The following is a 15,710-nucleotide window of genomic DNA, read 5'->3' as shown; positions in this document are numbered from 1 at the left end:
TGATTGGGATTGACATGTATACACTGATGTGTATAAAATTGATGACTAATAAGAACCTGCTGTATCAAAAAATAAATAAAATAAAATTCAAAAATTCCAAAAAACCCCACAAAACTCCTCACTACCCCCTCCAGGTCGGGATACACAGTTTTGAGGGCATTAGCCCTCTGTGGCCCCTTTGTCTGGGAAAGCAATAAAGCTATTCTTTACTACTTCACCCAAAAAAAAAAAAAAGACAGTATGGTACTGGCACAAAAACAGAAATATAGATCAATAGTACAGGATAGAATGACCAGAGATAAACCCATGCATATATGGGTACCTAATTTACAACAAAGGAGGCAAGAACATACAATGGAGAAAACACAGCCTCTTCAATAAGTGGTGCTGGGAAAACTGGACAGCTACATGTAAAAGAATGAAATTAGAACACTCCCTAACACCATACACAAAAGTAAACTCCAAATGGTTAAAGACCTAAATGTAAGACCAGACACTATAAAACTTTTAGAGGAAAACATAGAAAAAAAAACTCTTTGACATAAACCACAGCAAGATCTTTTTTGACCCACCTCCTAGAGTAAAAGAAATAAAAACAAAAATAAACAAATGGGACTTAATTAAATTTAAAAGCTTCTGCACAGCAAAGGAAACCATAAACAAGACAAAAAGACAACCCTCAGAATGGGAGAAAATATTTGCAAATGAAACAACAGACAAAGGATTAATCTCTAAAATATACAAACAGCTTATGGAGCTCAATATCAAAAAAACAAACAATCGAGTTAAAAAATGGGCAGAAGACCTAAATAGACATTTCAGCAAGGAGGACATACAGATGGTCAAGAGGCACAGGAAAAGATGCTCAACATCACTAATTACTAAAGAAATGCAAATCAAAACTACAATGAGGTATCACCTCACACCAGTTAGAATGGGCATCATCAGAAAATCTACAAACAACAAATGCTGGAGAGGGTGTGGAGAAAAAGGAACCCTCTTGCACTGTTGGTGGGAATGTAAGTTGATACAGCCACTATGGAGAACAGTATGGAGGTTCCTTAAAAAACGAAAAATAGAACTACCATATGACCCAGCAATCCCACTACTGGGCATATACCCTGAGAAAATCATAATTCAAAAAGAGACATGCACCCTAATGTTCATTGCAGCACTATTTACAATAGCCAGGACATGTAACCAACCTAGATGTCCATTGACCGATGATGGATGAAGATGTGGCACATATATACAATGGAATATTACTCAGCCATAAAAAGTAATGAAATTGAGCTATTTGTAGTGAGGTAGATGGACCTAGAGTCTGTCATGCAGAGTGAAGCAAGCCAGAAAGAGAAAAACAAATACCGTATGCTAACACATATATATGGAATCTAAAAAAAAAAAAAAATGGTACTGATGAACTTAGTTGCAGGGCAGGAATAAAGAGGTAGACATAGAGAACGGACTTGATGACATGGGGTGGGAGGGCGAAGCTGGGGCGAAGTGAGAGTAGCATCGACGTATATACACTACCAAATGTAAAGTAGTTGGCTGATGGGAAGCAGCAGCATAGCACAGGGAGATGGGCTCAGTGCTTTGAGATGACCTAGAGGGGTGGGATAGGGAGGATGGGAGGGAGGCTCAAGAAGGAGGGGATATGGGGACATGTGTATGCATATAGCTGATTCGCTTTGTTGTGCAACAGAAACTAACACGGTATTGTGAAGCAATTATACTCCAATAAAGATGTATTAAAAAAAAAGAGACAGGGTACTCTTGGCCTAAGTGAGGAGAGAACAGAAAACATGAAACATAATTGATCTACTGTTTGCATATTATTAAGTATCTCTTGTATACATAATTGTTTGCTAGCAGTTTTAAAAACCACAAGAAAGGTAAACTCAATGCATGTTCTTAAAATGCAGACTCCAGTTAAAGAAAGACCATAGTAACACAAATAGCAGTGAGTAAATGTCACATAATAGTAGAAATATTATAAAATATTAGAATTTTTAAAATAGAATAAATTATACCAAAACTATGAGTTCTATGAGTCCACAGATGAGAGTATTTGACAAAGGGAGAGTAGTGACGATGGGGATGTGAAGAGTTGCAAAGATTATAAGGCCTGAAGGCCAGCAAAAACCAAGAGGAGGTAATATGCAGAGTGAATGGGAAGATTCCCACCCTCATTTCCCACTGCTACTGGGGCATTTCAGTGCTTATCTTTTTGTACATATTGGACTCCCATGAAAATTTTCCATTGAATAAAGTTTCAAGTAATCTGACAACCGCTGAAGCAATCAACAGGAAACCAGTGAACAGATTTAAGCTTGGAAATTCCATGAATACTTTAATAGAATGTAAAAGATAGAACAGAAACCTCAATTGTAAGAGCTCAATTTCAAGGTCAATGGGGAAAGAAGTGAAAAAGATAATTCTGATAGATTAAAAAGGAAAAGGACTGTTACAATGTGACCATGGTCAGATAAGGGAGGAAGATAGAATGACCCTAAAATTCCTAGCTTGAAGGACAATTTGGATAGTGCAGCCATTATTCACTGAGTAGTAATACTGGTTTGAACATACCAACGAATTTAATCTTCATAACAATGCTGGGGGTGGCTTGTATCATTATTCCAGGTTTACTGATAAGGAATCTGAATCTGCAAGAGGCTAAGTAATTTGCCCAAGGTCACCAGTTTAGATATTGGCAAGGCCAGGATTCAAGTTCAGGCAGTGTGGCTCTAGAGCTATGTTCTCAGCCGCTGTGCTGTATTTATTTAGAGAAAGAGAACAACTTTCATTTTGGAAACGTGAGATTATAGGCAAATGAAACAGAATAACTCTGTTGGTACTTTTTTTTTTTTTTAATAAATTTATTTATTTATTTACTTATTTTTGGCTGTGTTGGGTCTTCGTTTATGTGTGCGGGCTTTCTCTAGCTGCGGCGAGCGGGGGCCACTCCTCATCGCGGTGCACGGGCTTCTCATTGTCGTGGCTTCTCCTGTTGTGGAGCACAGGCTCTACACGCGCAGGCTCAGTAGCTGTGGCTCACGGGCCTAGTTGCTCCGCGGCATGTGGGATCTTCCCAGACCAGGGCTTGAACCCGTGTCCTCTGCATTGGCAGGCAGACTCTCAACCACTGCGCCACCAGGGAAGCCCTCTGTTGGTACATTTTGTTATCATTACAGGAAGATCTCAGAACACTGCCGCTGTGTAGAGCAAGGTTGACCCTGACAGATAATAAATCTGGATCCCACTACATTGTTTGTTGTCTGAGTCAATAGGACATCTTGACTTTTGCTGAGTGTACTGAGAGCTGTAATATTATTTCATTATCATGAAACTATAGCAATTCATAAAGGAATTAGAAAGAGAATTACCTCCCTAGGGACAGTCATGCCATATGGCTGTTATAAAAATATAGTTTTAAACAACATCCAACCTAAGCAGTGTTGTTCAGATCTCTTCATGCCATACTAAATATAATTCCTAAGGGGTCAATAGAACACTAAATAAAGCCCTGTAACAAGCAAATTATCTGATTCTATGCTACCCGGTTTTTATAAACTAAAAAAAAAAAAACTTTAACAATTGTATTTCACTTTTTTAAATATAAGTAAATTCCTCCTTAAGGTTTAGTTACCAAACTATCACTGATGACAAGTAAAATAACAGATTTTAGTTCCAATTTAGGTATGAAATTTCTGGCATATAATTAGAGACCTGAAAACTCGTATGTAGTCAAGAGAAGCCTCATTACCCACAGGTAGTTGACAAAATGCTTTACCACCTGCATATTGCCTGTTAAATTTAGATCAAGATTGACAGAGTAGTTTTTCCTGTGGTACTTATATCTCAAAAGCCAAAACGTCTAAGACTTCCTTACCTTAGTTTCACTTTTTATTTTTCATTTTTATTTTGTGAGAAATCTTTCTTCATAGAAGCCTTTAGAACTGTTCTGAAACTTTTTTTTTTTTTTTCACTATTCCTTTGCTGTTTGGAATTCCACTTCTGAGTTATAACTACACAAAAGCTTTGAGATAACCACCACAACAAAAACGAAAGTGTGGCATCAAACTGAATCTGACCTTCTGGCAGCAGAATGGAACAAAAATCTCTCCTTTAAATCCCTCCAGGATTTGGTGAATCTTCTAATCCTAAAGAGCTCTTATTGATTCTTTTTGTGTTATAAAATAAATATCATATCTGAAGGGCTTTTTTTTTTTTAATAAAAGTCTGGAGATTCTCAGCTACTTTGTTGAGAAGAATGTTGGTGCTGAATAAAGGGTCAATAAGTAAGAAAAGGACTCTGAACATTTGGAGAAAAACATGAAAATGAATCTTTCATTTCCTTTGAATTTCACATTGCATCAACTTACAGCTTTCTGACACATGCTATATACGGTTGTAGAATCTGAGTATATGTCATAAACAGATTGAGAGAATTCTTAAATATTGAGAATACACTGAGATTAACTCAAAGGTAAATTGATATGAATGCATTAGGATATATTTACACATACATATGCATATATACATACATATATATGCTTGCTTGCTTTTCTTACTATAATTTGTTTTAAATTTAAAATTTCAAACATATGTTTAAGTACATTCAGTACACATATATTCCTTAGGTTATCTGCCAATGTTTCAGCATTTTCTGCACATGTAAACTACGATTTTCTGAGTTTGAAGTCCTAGCTGCCATTCACTCTGGAAATTAGAGAATTGTTTTGGGAGCTCTTAGGTCACTCTGCTGCATCTGGATCACTGAGCTCAGATCCAAGCAGAACAGAATGCTGCTCTTCTCCCAATGGACTTCTTTTTTAGTGCATGCTGCTTTTAATATTTATTCTCTCCCTAAGGTCTAACTGGGTTATACTCCAAGTCCAGTTCAGCACAGTGGCCATATTTCTGACACTTTTGAGGATATTGTGGGCTACACTAATGTTTAAAACATGGGTAAAGAGCCACATACAGATCAAGAGAATAACTCCTGGAACTTCATACACACACAGATAGCCTTTCTGTAGATAAGTCCTCTAAGTAAACCGTTAAAATAATTTGTGATAATTCTGATGACTTAATTGTTAGAATGTAGTTATTGTTTTCCAGTTTACCTTCAAGGTGGGCCCATGGCAAAGATCTCAAGGGCAGTGCAATAAGGAATCTTGAAGGTATTCACTTGGTTTATAGTGAAATATTGTTTAATAGAACTCAATTGGAAGATATAATGTCTTTATAAATTTTCTCCTGAACACTGGCATTTACACTCAGCCTAGGGATATTTCCAAAGTAATTAGTTACACCAAAAACACTAAGATCCATAACAAAAATAGAAAGGTCCCAGGTGTGATTACACCTTGTCAACAATAATTTTTAAATTCCTATTCAAAACTGAAATAATAAAAAAGTATTGGGGGGGGAGTAATGTTAAAGTATTTGTTTTAGAAGCAATAGAATGCAAAATGTCATGAACAATAAGAATATGAGTTCTTTGGGTTGCACTTGACAACCCAAAGTGTAACATGTTATGACAATTTTTGGAAAGATGTTGAGAAGTCAGAAAGTTCAGTCTTTAAATTGACTTAGGAGAAATTCTGTTCTCTTAGGAGAGAATTATGTGACCACTTTTAAGAACTGTATGAGATAAGAAAAAGATATCCATTTAGTTCTTTCATACTGAGAAAATTTAACATAGAGAATTGATTAAGCAAGTGATAAAAAGGTTGAATAACCAAACTGAGTACCATGAAGCAACAGCACGAAGACATCAGCTATCCCTAGAGCAACAGGGACAATAAGAGGAAGTAGCAAAACCAGAGCAAGAAGGATTGTCTAATGGGCATTAGAATCCACTGCTTTGTTGGCAGGAGCTGGAACCATGGAACTGTGGCTTTCTATCAGAACCTGGAACCAATATGGACACATAATCACTGCTAGAAATGTTACTGTAGGTAAGGCAAGAGAGGGAGAAATACCCTGATTTATCCCCTTCTCACACCCACCAATGCCTACAACTTGCTGAATGTAACCAGAAGTCTATAAACAGGATGATCTGTGATACAAAGCACAGCAAGGTAATTGGAAAAATAGACTAGCGACCAAATACGCAAATGACCAGCACAGGAATTATGAGAAATAAAAATTTTAAGAATCCTTGTCCAACCCCTCATCTGTTCCAAAGCATTCATAGGCAGAAATGGTTCTGAAAAATGTCTGTGTTTATGATGAAACAAAATCCTTTATTTATAGTCTGATCACATTTTCTAGTGTTCACTGATCTGGTCACCATCCTTTTTACAGTATTGCTTCAGTTGTAAAGTTCATTTGGTGATCTTAATTATTATTTTATTTGACTGGCTATAGAAGTGAAATATTCCTCAAGTTCATTCTTGAGTGGTTATCTTCAAGAATGAACAAAAAGAATGATACTGAGATGCCATGGCAGAAACCTAGAGAACTTGTTTCATCCTCCTTTAAGTATTTCTCAAGTGCTCTGTCTATAGACTTTTATGTTTCTCTTAGTGTGGTGGATTAAGGAATATTTAGTTAATCAAAGCTGTTCTCTTACAGTAGTATCAAGTTGTAAAATCCAGTCCGTATCCATTCTGCTTAGAACACCACCTCCATCTTGCATAAATATTTCTAGAATTCCAACCATCTATCTCTGAAATCATGTTGAAAAGATTTATCACCTTCTTTTCTGGGAGGTAATATCAAATCTTACTCATAAAAATACTACTGACTTTCAATCTCTTTAGTGTTCTAAATGTTCTCCCAATTCTTTATGTCTAACTCATTAAGAGTCTATTCTGATTTTTTTTTTTTTATACTTTAAGTCATGGTCTTAAGCCAGTTTTTAGCACTGATAATGTGGTTATTTTCATTCCAGCCAAATCCAAGTAATTTTTCAAGTAAAATTTCAAGGCACAGTACACCAAAGCTTTTACTCCAGTTAAAAAAATTCAGGAGGAGACCAACCATGTGCCTTTCCCCACTATTTCTTTAATTCTGTCTAAAGTTTTGTTGTTTGTTCTTATACTAGAATGGTTTCTATAGAATTTAGTGTTTGTTATTTTGGGGGGTGGGGTATGGGTATAAACCCTGTATCAGTCAGGGTTCTCCAAACAGAACCAATAGGATGTATGCATGCATGTATATAAATATGTGTGGGTGTGTATGTGATTAAGGAATTGGCTCATGTGATTGTGAGTCTGGTAAGTTTGAAATTTGCAGGGTGGGCCTATGACCTAGAAATTCTGGTAAGAGTTGACGTTTCAGTCTTGAGTTTGAAGGCAGAATTTGAGTTTGTCTCCAGAAGTCCTTCCTTTCTGTAGGACCTCAGTCTTTTCTCTTAAGTCCTTTGACTGGATGAGGCCTACCCACATTATGGAGGGTAACCTACTTTATTCAAAGTCTACTGATTTAAATATTAATCATGTCTAAATAATGACTCCACAGCAACATCTAGACTGGTCTTTGACCAAACAACTGGGCACCACGGCCTAGCCAAGTTGACACATAAACTTAACATTCCCATTTTGCTTTGTCACAACTTCCTTCTTTGCCATTTCAAATAACCAGAAACCTATTTAATTTGAATAGTATTGTACTGTTATCTATCATACAAAAGTGAAGTAATATGAAATATGTGGGGAAATGTGCATTCTGAATATATGACTATAATTTCTAAAAGATTATTTTAGAATATTAAATATCATTATTAACTTTTTTTTAAGCAAATGCATCAAAGTGAAAAATGACTAGCAATATTTCCCAAACAGAAAATCTGACAAAACTCCTGTAGGAGAGGTAAATTAACTTTGATTTATTGATATTATAAAATGCCCTCAAATGCTAACTTAAATTTGTAAAAAAAATATTTTTTTTAACATTGACGTTTATTCTATAATCTTCTTTGCATTATCTTAATCTTCCATACATCTTACAAAAGTAAATTGTAGTGGCTGTATATGATGTATCAATTTTAAATATGTACCTAAATCAATTTTTATATTTTAGTAAGTTTAAAAGCCAATGCTTGTCTAATTACTATTATTTTAAACTTTGTTAAGCATTACGTCAGTAAATGCTTCCCTAGTCCTTTATGCAGTGTCTAGTTTAGAAAATATTTTTCTTTTTTATATAAATACTGCTTTTATCATCTTTTTACAAGTCTACTTATAAAAAAGCATAGTCATGATGAAATTAATGTTCCTAAGGAGACTAATTTCTTAGTCACTTTATAGTTTTTATTAACTAAATGTCATTTCTATATATTAATAATCTTTTTTAACCTTAGAATTTCTCCAGTTGAGATTAGAAATAAAATAGCTCTCTTTTAATTCTTTTGTTCAATGTTGTTTTAAAAATTTAGAGGTTCTTAATTTTTTTCATCTCCTAATAGTAGGGTGGATGGTCTACAAATTTGAACTCCATTGGAAAATATGTTTGTCTTTCCTTTTTTATTAAAGAACTTAAGCAATATTTAGAAATCAAATCACACACTGTTTTTTAAATAATAGTAAGTTTCAAAGTTAGAATTAAACAGTCATGGATTTCCTTTCACAAAACCATATGCTAAGCTTGTGTATAAGAAAAATATGGATTTTTAATACTTCCTTTCCTGAAGATAACGCTTTTCCCTTTATAATTTAAAGATTTTTCATAAACATAGCCTCATTAATCTTCTCAATGTCCCCTAAGGTAATTGTGTATGCATGACTCCCATTTTATAGATTATAAACTAACCTGAGGATATTTGAGTGTCATGGGATTCATTTTGTTTCTCATGCCACAGCTATGACCCACAAAGATTTCAAATTTATTACAGGCATAGACTTTATTTTACTCTTCTACTGTACTCCCCAAAGTCCAAAGAGAATTCAGTCTTGTGTGACCAAAGGAAAAGAAGAGTTTCAAAGTCAGAAAGCCAGGCTTTGAGACATAGCTTTCCCACTTGGGCAAATTATTTAACCTCTCCAATTTTATATCTGTGAAACACCTGCTCTCTCCACAACACAGTGTTGTTTGGGAGGCCCAAATGTAAGAAGTATGTAAATTGTAGACATTTTGTAAATTGCAGCTCCTATATAAATGTTAGTTGTTATGTTTATATCCCCACTTGACACTTTCTTTGAAGCAAAGATTGAATCTTTTCAATGTTGGCATCCTTCAAGACATAGTACAGGTATATCAGATATGTTCAACAATCATTTACTGAACACATTAATGAATGAATGCTACTGTGTGTCAGGCCCTGTTCTAGATCCTGCTGTTGATAGTTACATTTTTAAATGCTGTTATCAGGTGGGCCTGAAATCACTAAGTGCCTGAAGGAAGTCAGAGGCAAGCTGTGGCTAACTGGGGAAAAAACATCTAGGCAAAGGGTAAAGCACTTTGCAACAGCAAAGACCTTGATATGGAGTGTGCCAAGAATGTTCAAGATACAGAGGAAGAACCATTTGGGCTGCTGCAGTGAGATAGGGAGAGGGTAGTAGGACATGAGATCTGAGGTAGTAGGGATAGGGGTAGATCAGGAAAGTCATTGAGGGTTCTTATAAGTACTGGTGTTTACTCTGAACAATTTGGCAAATATTGGAGTGTTTTGTACAGGGAGAGACATGTCACTGTAGATCCTGTGATGAGACTATACTGTAGAGGAACAAGAGCAGAAGCAACAAGACCAGCTGAGGGGTCAATGCAACAGTCCAAGCAAAATATGATGGTGGACTCAACTAAGATGTCCTAGTAAAGCAGGTAGTGATAAGAAGGCAAATTCTAGATGCATTTAAAATGTAGAGTTGATAAATGTATGTGACTGGAATTATAGTGAAAGTATATACAAATTTCAGAAAAATTAACATCTTTATAAAATTGAGTTGTCCAATGCATGAACACAGAATATCTCTTCCATTATTTAAATCTTTAAAAATTTCCCTTAATTAGCTTTGAGGCTTCCAGTGTCAAACTCTGGAACTTATTTTCCTGTATTTTTCCCTAGACATTTAATGATTTTGGTTACTATTATAAATTCATCCTTAATTTATTATTCTTAATCTACCTTATATAGTCTTGATGTATATAATCTTTACAGCAGGATGATTTCTTTCTTCTGGCTGAATATTATTCCACTACATATATGTGTGTGTGTGTGTGTGTGTGTATATATATATATATATATATATATATATATATACACACACACACATACATGTATAATATATGTAATATATATTACATCTTCTTGATCCATTCCTCCATTGGTGGACATTTAGGTTGTTTCCATATCTTGGCTATTGTGAATAATGCTGCAATGAACATGGGACTGCAGATATCTCTTCGAGGTCCTGTTTTAATTTCCTTTGGATATATACCAGAAGTGGGATTTCTTGATAATATTGTAAATATATTTCCTCTTTTGAGGAACCTCCATGCTGTTTTCCATAGTGGCTGCACCAATTTACATTCCCACCAACGGTGCAAAAGAGTTCCCTATAATCCACATCTTTGCCAGCACTTATCTCCTCTCTTTTTGATGATAGCCATTCTAACAAGTGTGAGATGATATCTCATTGTGGTTTTGATTTGAATTTGGCTGATGATTACTGATGCTGAGCATCCTTTCATGTACCTGTTGGCCATTTGTATGTCTTTGGAAAAATGTCTATTCAGTTCTTTTGCCCATTTACAAATTTTTTTTGCTATTGAGTTGTATGAGTTTTTCATATATTTTGGATATTAATCCCTTGCCAGATATATGACTAGCAAATATTTACTCCCATTCTGTAGGATGTCCTTTCATACTGTTGATGGTTTCCTTTGCAGAAACTTTTTTTTCTTTTTTTTTGGGGGGGGGGGGTGGTGGGGCCGTGCTGCATGGCATGTGGGATATTAGTTCCCCAATCAGGGATGGAACCCACACTCCCTGCACTGGAGGCACAGGGTCTTAACTGCTGGACCACCAGAGAAGTCCTCTGAAGAAGCTTTTTATTTGATGTAGTGCCACTTGCTTATTTTTGCTTTTGTTGCCATTGTTTTTGGTTTCAAATCCAAAAAAATTATTTCCAAGACTGATGCCAAGGAGCTTATACCTATGTTTTCTTCTAGGATTTTTAAATTTTCAGGTTTTAAGTTCAAGTTTTTAATCCAAATTGAGTTGATATTTGTGCCTGGTATAAGATGGGGGTCCTGTTTCATTCTCTTGCATGTGGCTGTCCAGTTTTCCCAACACCATTTAGTGAAGAGACTCTCCTTTCCCTATTGTATATTCTTGTTTCCTTTGTCTTAAATTAACTCACTATATATGCATGGGTTTATTTCTTGGCTCTATTCTGTTTCACTGATCTATGTGTCTGTCTCTATTCCAATACTATACTGTTTTGGTTATTATAGTTTTGTAATATAGTTTGAAATCAGGAAGTGTGATGCCTCCAGCTTTGTTCTTCTTTCTCATGATGGCTTTGGTTATTCAAGGTCTTTTGTGGTTCCATACAAGTTTTAGCATTATTTTTCTTTCTTTTCTATTTCTGTGAAAAAATTGTCATAGAAATTTTGATAGAGGTAGCACTGAATCTGTAGTTTCAGATTCAGTAGATTTTAATATTACTAATACATTCAATCCATGACCATAAGATATCTTTCCATTTATTTGTGCCTTTTAAAATTTATTTCATTGATTATAGTCTTTAGTGAACAGATCTTAACCTTCTCAGTTACATTTATTCCTAGGTATTTTATTCTTTTTGATGTAATGTAAATGGGTCCATTTTCTTAATTTATCTTTCTGATAGATCATTGTTGGTGTATTGAAACAGAACTTATTTTTGTCTACTGACAAAATTTGTATCCTGCAACTTATTGAGTTTGTATATCAGTTTTAACAGTTCTTTTTCTTTTTTTCCCTAGAACTTTTGGGATTTTCTACACATAATGTCATGTCAGATGCAAATAGAGAGAATTATACTTCTTATCTGATTTGGGTGCATTTTATTTCTTTTTTTTGCCTAATTGCTCTGGCTAGGTCTTCTACTACTATGCTGAATATAAATGGTAAGAGTGGGCATTCTTTTCGTGCTCCAGATCTTAGAGAAAAAGCTTTCAGCTTTTCACCTTTGAGTATGATGGTAGCTGTGGGCTTGTTATACATGGCCTTTATTAAGTTGAGATATGTTCTCTCTATACCCAATTTGTTGAGAGGTTTTATCAAAAATGGATGTTGAATTTTGTCAAATGCCTTTTCTGCATCTATTGAGATGATCATAAGATTTTTATCCTTCATTTTGTTAACATGTTGTATTACACTGCTTGATTTGCAGATACAGAACCATTCTTGCATCCCTGCAAGAATAAATAAATTCCTCTCCAACATGGTGTATAATCCTTTTAAAGTACTGTTGAATTTGATTTCCTAATATTTTGTTGAGGATATTTGCATCTATCTTTATCAGCAATACTGGCCTTGTCTGGTTTTGGTATCAGGGTAATGCTGGCCTCATAAAATGAGTTTGGAAGTGTTCCTTCCTCTTCTTTGGAAGAGTCTGAAAAGGATTTGTATTAGTTCTTCAAATGGTAGAATTTGCCTGTGAAGCCATCTGGTCCTAGAGCTTTCTTTGTTGAAACATTTTGATTACTGATTCAATCTCCTTACTAGTAACTGTTCTGTTCAGATTTTCTATTTCTTCATGATTCAGTCTTGATAGGTTGTATGTTTCTAGGATTTTTTCCATTTCTTCTAGGTTGTCCATCTTGTTGGCATATAAGTGTTCATAGTAGTCTCTTACAATCCTTTGTATATCTGTGGTATCAGCTGTAATGTCTCCTCTTACATTTCTAATTTTATTTATTCAAGTACTTTTGTTTTCCCTTGGTAAGTCTCTAGATAAATGTTTGTCTATTTTGTTTATCTTTTCAAAAAACCTACTCAGTTTCATCAACTATCTTTTAGTCTATTATTATTTTCTAATATTTTTTAGTCTCTACTTCATTTATTTCTGCTCTGATCATTGTGATTGAATTTCCACAATTGGCCAACAGGTACATGAAAAGATGCTCAACATCACTAATCGTCAGGGAAATGCAAACCCAAACTACAATGAAACACCACCATACACCTGTTGGAATGGCTATATATATCATCAAAAAGACAAGAGATTCTTGTTGGCAAGAATATGGAGAAAAGGGAACCTTGTATACTGTTGGTGGAAATGTAAACTTGGAGCTTCCTCAAAAAATTGAAAATAGAAACACCATATGATCTAGCAATTCCACTTCTGAGTATATACCCAAAGGAAATGAAAACATAATATTGAAGAGATATATGCACTCTAATGTTTACTGCAGCATTATTCACAATAGCCAAGATATGGAAAACAATCTGTCTGTGGATGAATATACATATATGTGGTGGAATATTATTCATGAGAAAGAAGAACAACCTGCCATTTGCAACAACATGGACTGACCTTGAGGACGTTATGCTGAGTGAGATAAGTCAGAGAAAGACAAATACTGTATGACAGCACTGATATATGGATGCTAAAAGAAGTCAAACTTGTAAAAACAGAGTAAAATGGTGGTTACCAGGGTCTGTGAGGGGTGGGGAGATAGAAGAGATGTTGTTGAAGGGTACAGACTTGCAATGCATAGTAAATAAGTCCTACATATATAATGCACAGTATAGTGAATATAGGTGACAATATCATATTATAATCATCAAACTTGCTGAGAGAGCAGATCTTAATTATCACAACCACTAAAAAGAAATGATAATTATGTGCTGTGATAGAGGTGCTAATTATCACTACAATAGCAATCATATTATAAATATATAAATGTATTAAATCACTATGTTGTACACCTTAATTTTACACAATATTATATGTTAAATATGTCAATTAATGTTTTAAGTGAATTGAATATTAGCAAACTGAATCCCAGAAAATTAACAAGAATTTAAGCTACAAAAATAGTCCAGTGTGTTTCAAGTATGTAAAACTGATTGCTGGTCATTTACATTAATAAAGTAGAGAACAAGAATACAATCAATGTAATAGACAGAAAATGATAAAAGTGATGAAATTAAAAATGGTCCATGATTAAAACTCAGCAAACTAGGAATAGTGAGGAACTTTTTCTTCGCCTGGTAAGTGGTATCTACAAATATCCCACAGTAAATGTTTTAGTTAATAGTGAAATGTTAAAAAGTTCTGCTTATGAGATCAATAATGAGCCAACAATGTCTGCTGTTATCCCTTTCATTGAACATTGTACTGAATGTCCTAGTCACTGCAGAAGTACAAGAATAAAAGAGACAAGATTTCTAATGTAAGACTTAAAACTGCCATTATACCAGAAAACATCATGTATACTTTACAAATCAAAAGGATCTACATTCAAATTATTAGAATTAATAAGTGGATTTAGCAAAATTTCTGAACATGGAGATCGGCCATAAAATCTGAAAACACACATAAATACATGTAACAAATTATATATTGCTATTACATTGTGAGGCACAATACATTCAGTGACATTATGATATATTCAATGTGTTGTCCCTCATTAGCAATACATAATTCCATAATGTGTAAAATTGCAATGAAAGCTTTAATGCAGTATTTCCATCAGTCCCTATACGTAAATATGTGATGTGCTGCTTTTTATGACTTCTTTATAATTTTTACTAAAGAAATCTCTGCTTTGAGCATATCCTACTGTATGTCCAGTGCTTTGTTTCAGTGGTTGCACCTAAGGGACACTCAAACTATCTACTGATTGAATGAATAAATAACTATTATCATTTTCCAATCTCTAAAATCTCTTAAATCTATGCTACTATTTAAATCACCTTTAATTATATGTTGGACGATACTCCTTTTTTGAGAGAGAAAACTATTAAATATCTCTTCTCTTCTAACAATATTTGTCTATCCAATTCCTTTTTCCAATTGAGTAATTGAGCAACATGTATTTTTCACATCCCCTTTTTGGTGATGTGTAAAATAACTGCCCAGAACAGAGAGAGGCAATATAGTATTGCTTAACAAGATGCACAGATTTATTGTAAGACAGACTGGCTTCCAACTCCAACCTAGTTATAACACAATAATTCTATGACCTAAGGCAAGTTATATTTTACCGTTCTAAGTCTCGGTTTACACAGTTAAAAGTAATACCTAAAGGTCACTGTAAAATTTAAAATGTGATTATATATGTCAGCTGCTTTGCATAATGCTTAGCACAAGTATTTATTATTATTATTATTATTACAAATCAATGACTGCACAATCCTTGTACATACTTCCCGCTGGAAGCTCTAGCATTTCTAAATAAGAACTTAGGCAGAGAAATCTAGTTGTAAGAGAAGTTCTAGAAAGTGTGTTTGAAACTATAGTTGTATGGTAAGTGCACTCTTTTTATTTAGAGTACATTTTTTTATTTGACATGTCTTGGGCATAGTGGGTAACAGAGAATATGGGGAGTGTTGATACTCTTCCATTGACACTGTGCAATTATCTTCCTGGGTGTGATGAATTTCCTACTCAAATAAGAATTTAAAGCAGAGGAAAATATAGGTATTGCCTTTAAAAACCAAAGTCATTTATTCTGAAGAGGAACAAGTTAAAAGGCAGCTACTAAGTTCTATGCAGTTCTGTAAAGAATATTGAAAGCCTTTGTTAATTGCTGTGGTTTCA

The sequence above is a fragment of the Balaenoptera acutorostrata genome, chromosome 3 (genome assembly GCF_949987535.1).
Source record: "Balaenoptera acutorostrata chromosome 3, mBalAcu1.1, whole genome shotgun sequence".
Taxonomy (NCBI): Eukaryota; Metazoa; Chordata; class Mammalia; order Artiodactyla; family Balaenopteridae; genus Balaenoptera; species Balaenoptera acutorostrata.
The sequence above is the reverse complement of the archived record's forward strand: the minus strand, read 5'-3'. Positions refer to the sequence as shown.